This window comes from Rutidosis leptorrhynchoides, chromosome 8, assembly GCF_046630445.1.
Source record: "Rutidosis leptorrhynchoides isolate AG116_Rl617_1_P2 chromosome 8, CSIRO_AGI_Rlap_v1, whole genome shotgun sequence".
Classification (NCBI taxonomy): domain Eukaryota; kingdom Viridiplantae; phylum Streptophyta; class Magnoliopsida; order Asterales; family Asteraceae; genus Rutidosis; species Rutidosis leptorrhynchoides.
In genome coordinates, this window is record NC_092340.1 from 339,974,692 (window position 1) to 339,982,748 (window position 8,057).

Consider the following 8,057-nt stretch of genomic DNA (forward strand, 5'->3'; position numbering starts at 1 on the left):
TATAAATTAAATATATAATATAACATATATATTCACTATATTATAAAAAAATACATTTAATAGAATGTATTATATATTCTCGTCCTCGTCGTGTCCTTGTTCTCGTCTCCGTCCTCCTTATCGTTCTATTGGTCGTTCTCGTCCAGATTCTCGTTATCGTACATCACCACCACATTAGACCGTCATACATCACCTTCTAACATTACTTTCTAATTCCACCGTCCTACACCACTGCCTCATTTTACCGACTTACGTCACCTTCCCATTTCATCCACTTACATCACTATTACATTTCACAATGTCACATTATCATCGCATTTCGTTGTCTTAAATAAACACCACATCCATCGTCTTACATCATCATCTCATTCAACCTCCTTACATCACCACCTATTATTAGTGATGCGGTACGTGAATTGACAAGATGTAACTCATTAGAGGTTCTTGATTTGTATCACTGTAGAGGTTCTTGATTTGTTTTTCACTGTCATACGTCACCGTCAAACTCCGCCTTCTTACATAACAATCACATTTCATCGTCTTACATTTCCACCGCATTTCATCGTCTTACATCACCACCTCATTCCACCGTCTTAGATTAGCACCTCATTCCACCGTCATACACCACCACATTCCATCGTCATACATCACGAACACAATTCATTGTCATACATAACCATCACATTTCACCATCTTTCATTTTCACCACATTCCATCATTTTACATCACTACCTCATTCCACCATCGTACATGGCCACCACACTCCACCGACTTATATCACCACCAGAATTTACCGTTTTAGATTACCATATCATACTACCATCTTACATCACCACATTCCACCAATTTACATTACTTTCTAATTCCACCATTTTACATCACCGACTCATTTTACTAACGTCGCATATCATCACCGCATTTCACTACATTCCACCGTCTTACATGATCATCACATTCCGCCATCTTACATCACCTCCTCATTTCACCGACTTACATCACCACTACATTCCCCATTGTTACAACATCGTCACATCTTGTTGTCTTAAATCACCACCACACCACCGTCTTACATAATTAAATGGAAAGGAGATGTAAAATTAAATTTGTGCAACTTTTGCGGCGACATTAGTGGCGACAAGTCGCCACAATAGGTATGGCGGGAAATTTTCCCTCCACTTAATAATTTTTGCAATTTGGAGCGAAAAAAATAAATGAAATAAAAATAAAAAATAACAATTGCGACAACGTTTAGTGGCGACATGTCACCACAATTAAAAAATTTCAACGTTTGACCAGGTTTTTATTAAGAAAAATGGAAAAGAAAATGTAAAATTAAATTTGCGGCGACTTTTTTGGTGACATGTCGCCACAATAGTTAAGTTTGACTCAACAAGTCAAAAAGTAGGATTTTTTTGTCGTTTAGCGGGTTGTTTGCGGCGAAATTTTTGTCGCCACAAATGATTTCGTGGCAAAAGAACGAATTTCTTGTAGTGTGTGTCATATAGAACAAGTAAACTAAATAATCTGTCTTTTTTTCTCTTAAAAGAAGAATATATGTATTTGAACATAAGTATGTGTTCCTCACCTTTTTTAACGTTCAAGTCTCACTGCTTGTATATTTTAATTTTCAGATTGTTAGTTTACATATTGGGAATGTACATGTTCACTTCTTGGGCATGCTACAATCTATACAGAGAGAACGTTGTCATAAATTCAATGCTACACGACTTTTGGCTACGAGAACGAGAACTAGTCAACCACGTCAATTTACGGTACGATTGTTTTAGTGTTTTGCCAATCCCTTTATACTTCAAAGTTGACATGACTTAGATCTATTCCCTTTTACTTCATCCATAACTAGCTAGCTCGGTTATTACTTCGTATTAATTAAGACTCATGTATAGTACAAAATTTTCCTAGAACTTCTTAATCGTATTGTATTAATCGCCTATCTTTTATTTGTGACAAATTTTAAAATTTGAAACTTCTAACTCTTAAGAGGTTATTTTTAACATCCACTTAGCCGTTTAAGATGTTATTTTGCAGGTGCTTGTTAAAAAAGTACTCGGTAACACTGGGGAAGCTGGAAACGATACTCTAGCCAATACCGTGGACACTTTCTTTCAAAGAATTTACTCTGATCAGTATCTGTCTCACCAGGTACTATCATTTTATTTTATTATTATTGTTATTGCTATTGCTATTGCTATTGCTATTGCTATTGCTATTGCTATTGCTATTGCTATTGCTATTGTTATTGTTATTGTAAATTAGAATTTTATGGCTTTTCCCATAGAGCACCTCGAAATTTACTAGCATTTGTAACGGATAGAGGTGAATGTTATTTATATAGGCTTACCAGTGAAAAGAAATGAAAGGTGTAAATATTCGTAATGTACTAAAATTGCAGGTGTGACTGAGTGTTTCTTGAGTTTGTATAGCTGAAATGGTGATTTGCAAAACCTATTTTCTTTTATGTTAAAGAAGAATGAAAAGCGTAGGATGAACCATTGAACCGTGCATGCACGACATGTCCAAGGAACCATGGTATATTTGAAATAACAAGGCTATGTTGCTTATGTTTTAAGGAAAAAAGTAAACTGCTAAAGAGTAGTTTGAATGTGATAGGTTTCAATACTGATAGGTTTCATTTGTGATAGGTTTCAATTGCTCACTATTAATCTCACGTATTGAAACGTGTAGAGTGAGCTTCATTGGTTAGGATCAGTCCTCTATTGTGTCTCTACAAGCAGTTCATCAGAATTGCTACAAGTTTGTAACCACGTGATCATCAGAATATTGAACTTGAGTCTCTTTTGAATATAAAACAAATTATAGTAACAAGGTTTTCTCATGGATAGAGACTCAAGAGTCAAGTTTAGCTTGGTCACAATTATACGATCATTTATGTAGTTTTTTATAAGGTTACGTCAATTGTTATTGTCTTTCAAATATTACTATATTACTGTATTTATCTTTTAAATAATAATACATCAATCTTTTTGATTTACTTGAACTTTCATGTCTAAAGGTGAAACTGAAAAATACATTAAAATCGATTAAAGGTAACTTGTTAAGTAGAGGGAGAGGTATAGTTACCGATTCAAAAAGGGAGTAAAATCGTACTACTATTTATTGAAAAACACATTTTGCCAACTGCCAACACGATTGATTTGAACAAAAAAAAAAGTTATTCATTTTTCCGAGAAAAATGTTAATTTGAACAAATTAAAAGCACACACGTTACCTAAGTAGCCTTAGGTAACACAACTTTTATTCGCCACATCAGCGTAACATCAATACAAACCCTTTAACATCCATTTTACATTCTTTTCACATTTCTTTCACTATACTCTCACTATCATACACTCTATTCAAACTTTAACCAATTTAAAATTATTATTTAAATACAATAAATAACTACAAATAACATTTTATCAAATAAAATAAAAACATTACATTATTTTATGAAAAAATGTTTTTAGTGTTATTAATTTTATTATGTTTTAATAAAGAGTATGTAACTAAACAAAATAAATTTATAATAAATTGTTATATGATGTAAAAAGAAAGAAACACACAAAATATCAGCACTTGTATGTAGAGCATGAAAACTTATACATTTATCTCCCCAAGGTCGGGCCTGATGCCGTGCGGGGCGGGCGACGACACCGGGCAGCAAAATTCATGGGGCATCAACTTAGAAGTCTAATTTTGTCATGCCCCATCCTAATCCATCTGGACGAAGTCATCAACATCTGGTTCCATTGCGATGATCGACTCCAAATAATGTCTTTAAAATGAGCAATTGCACAGCGGAAGGTTTCTTTATTACCTGAGAATAAACATGCTTTAAAGTGTCAACCAAAAGGTTGGTGAGTTCATAAATTTACCTTAAAACAATAAAATTCATCATTTTGATAGACCACAAGATTTAAAAGCTGCATGGTACAAATGGGCCCGAATCCTATACCCAACTGTAATGTACATGCGATATCTTTTAAATACAGTACACCTTTCTCGTGTACGAAATCATCTTTCTTAAATCTTAGTAACCGTACACATATCTCGTGCACAAAAATAACATACACATAACCTGTGTATAAAATCATTCTCCCGATACATAACATTCATATCAATTGGTGGCAATTATCATGTCCACATAATTCAATGGTGGCAATTATCATGTTCACATAATTCAATGGTGGCAATTATCATGTCCACATAATTCAACGGTGGCAATTATCATGTCCACATAATTCAATAATAATCCGCAGAGCTTCTGTCTGCATAATAATTCATTCGAGGAATGTTTTGTTTGTGTCTATCTCGTCAAACATTTATAAAAGCATTTCATGTATTCGCAGTTCAAAATATCTTTCAAAAGCATTTAATAAAGTAGTTGTAAAAACAGCGCATGTATTCTCAGTCCCAAAAATGTAAAGAGTAAAAGGGAGCAAATGAAACTCACGCATATAAATATTGTAAAACAGTTAATAAAGCATTTGCATGTATTCTCAGCCCAAAAATGTAAAGAGTAAAAGGGAGCAAATGAACTCACGCATATAAATATTGTAAAACAATTAATAAAGCATTTGCATGTATTCTCAGCCCAAAAATGTAAAGAGTAAAAGGGAGCAAATGAACTCACCATACTATATTTTGTAGTAAAAATACATATAACGTCATTTAACAAGTGTAGGGTTGACCTTGGATTCACGAACCTATATCATTTTTATATATATTAACACATATAATGAAAATCACATAATTTCATTTATTAATATATAATATTTATTTATTTGTAGTTATATAGAATTTATACTAGATTCCATTTAAAACGTATACTTATATTATATCTTTGATTATATGTTATATATAGTTATTCGTTAAAATGATAGTTTTGAAAATAAGGATTTACTAATAATAATAATAATAATAATAATAATAATAATAATAATAATAATAATAATAATAATAATAATAATAACTTTACTAATAATGATAATACTAATAATAAAATGATAATTATAATCTTTAATAATAATAATAATAAGTTATTTTATTTTTATAATGAAAATCATAATATTGATAATAATACCTAATAATAATAATGATTAATAATAATACTAATTATGATAATAATGATAAAAATAATAATTTAACTAATAATGTTAATCTTAATACCATGATAATTTTTAATTAATAATAATAATGATAATAATAATACTTATACTTATAATAATAATAATAATAATAATAATAATAATAATAATAATAATAATAATAATAATAATAATAATAATAATAATAATAATAATAATAATAATAATAATAATAAAAATGTTTAATAAGTAAACTACCTCAAGCTTTTTCTAAAAAAATATGCATCAGACAGGGCTCGAACCCAAGACCTCTTGTTTAAAGAGACTCACACCCAAACCATTCCACTGTTTCGTATTTTCTGTTTTAATTTATCTGTTAAACTTATTTAACCTATATTATTCCTGCTTCATCATCAATCATCTCATTTTCAAATCCACCCCACACGAAACGGAAGTTGAATCTTGTACAAGAACACAGTCCAATAGATAATTTAGCCCAACCGAAATAGATAAGGATTGGGCCTTGCACATCCTAAATGAGCTGCTACAGTGGCTTTATCGAAATAATAATAAAAAAATATGGTAGCTGCCAGGTATCGAACTCTAGACTTCTTGCTTAACAACCCACCCCTAAACCAATGATGTCCGTCTCATTTTCTGTTTTAATTATCTCCTAAAATTCTTTTAACTCGTCTGTCTTCTTTATCTATTGTTAAACCCATTTAACCTTTTCACAGATATATTATTATCCTTTATCTATCTTTAAGCATCATCATCATCATCTAACTTCATCGTATACATCATCATTAACCATCGCTAATTATTAACATCATCATCTTTATAACATCAAATATCATCATCATCATCCTTTATCAAAATCTTAAACTATTATCATGATTACCATACATAAAATCGTATATCATAAATCATTACCATTCTACATCATCGTATGGGTCATAACCAAATCCATAATCATCTTCACTTTAACTTAATCGTCATCATCAATATCAAAATAATCTTTAAAAATAAATAATGGAACGCCTTTATTTGAGTGACCCATTATGTCGGCATGATTGAAGATTATTGCTCCACTTGATAACAAAAAACGTTATTTACTAATATAATACATCCAGTGAGAAAGCTTTGAACGTGTCCCTTTATCCTTTTTAACTCGTTAAAAGTGTTCAAAGGTTGTGGTTTTGAAACAGGAGCAGGAGGAATTAAAATAGCAGTAGCTGGGTCAGTTGGAATGAATAACAGGCGATGATAGCGGTGGTTTGTCATGGTATTTGGCAGACTAAAACAGAAAACGACTGCAGCTACACTAGCAGTTTGCAGCAATAAAATTTCGCATAATACTATGATATTCGTAGAATAAGCACGTACCAACCTTCCTTCAAAGAGCAGTTCAATCATGGTGGTGTTTGGGTTGAATTGTGATCACAGAAATCAGAAAAATGGCGATTAGCAAGGTTCAATGATGGTTGAGCTGTAGTGGTGATACAAATCGATGGTGGTGGCTGTTTGAGCAGTTTGAGGTGGCGAGTGAGTGTTCATTTTCGGTTTGTTTGATAGAAAAAGGAAATAGTAGTGGTAGCCACAAAGAATATATTATGATCATTGACTTTGTTTAAGTAACATAGCGACAATGAATTGTAACAAAATAAGGTTTCTGTTTAGTGGTGTCGTGGGGCTATTACACAGTAGCAAGCAGCAATGGAGATGTCTCGGTTAACAACAAATCAAATGGGTTTTGAGTTAGATCGAAGATGGTTGTTGAAGACTGTGATGACCCGAAAATTTCTGACCAAATTTAAACTTAATCTTTAACGTTTCCGACACGATAAGCAAAGTCTATGAAGTTGAATCTCAAAATTTTAAACTATTCAAATACCCTTCGATTGTTCTCAATGATTTGCGAACAATTATATGTAAATAGATACATATATATACTATAACTTGAAAACGTAACAAAGTGTTATGAAAATGATACTGTGCATTAACCTTATTGGGTTGATTATCTGATTGATATTTAGATAAGTTAACTAAAACGTTTAAGATGAACCAGTAAAACACTAATTTGCTACAGTATTTTCGAATTGCTACAGTACCCGAAAAGCTGCAGTGTTTTCGAAAATCACTATTGCTATTGCTATTGATATTGCCATTACTATTACTATTACTATTACCATTACTATTACCATTACCATTACTATTACCATTATTATTACCATTACCATTACTATTACCATTACTATTATTATTACTATTACTATAAAAATTCGGAGTATAACCTCCTCTTAATGATAATGGGAAGTCAAAAAAATAATAATCCGTATTTTTAAATGCAAAAAATAAAGTAAGATGTATACCTAGTGTAAAAGTAACTAGGCCGTGTATCTCTATGCTCATAAACTAGAGTAATCATTTTCATCCATTTCTTACAGTACAAAACTAGACCGTACGTGTATCTTCTTTCCATATTGCATCTACAACATATCTATATCTACATAGCCTATGGTGATGATGGCTACCACCGCCAGAAGAAGAAGAAGAAGAAGAAGGAAACCAAACCCATTTTATATACATCCACATCCACATGACCACATCCACATCCCACCTCAAGAAACATACATCTCCACCTTCTTCTCAAACAATGGTTTCCAAACTTTTAGACATTGCTACTGCTTTTGCTACTTATTCGATACTAGGAATCATGTTTTTGTTTTTCTATACCAAACTTAGAAATTTAAAAAAAATATGAACTTATATACTTTAACAAAAGTTGTAGTAGTGCTGGTAGTCTTAACCCTCTACTTCCTGATCTCTCAATTATTGCCACCATGATAGAAAATAATATAATTTCAAATTCTGGTCTTAATTCAGCTGTATTCTTGCGAATTTATCTTCTCGGGTTAGTTCAACTTTTTTAAATGGGTTTCTTTAATGTCT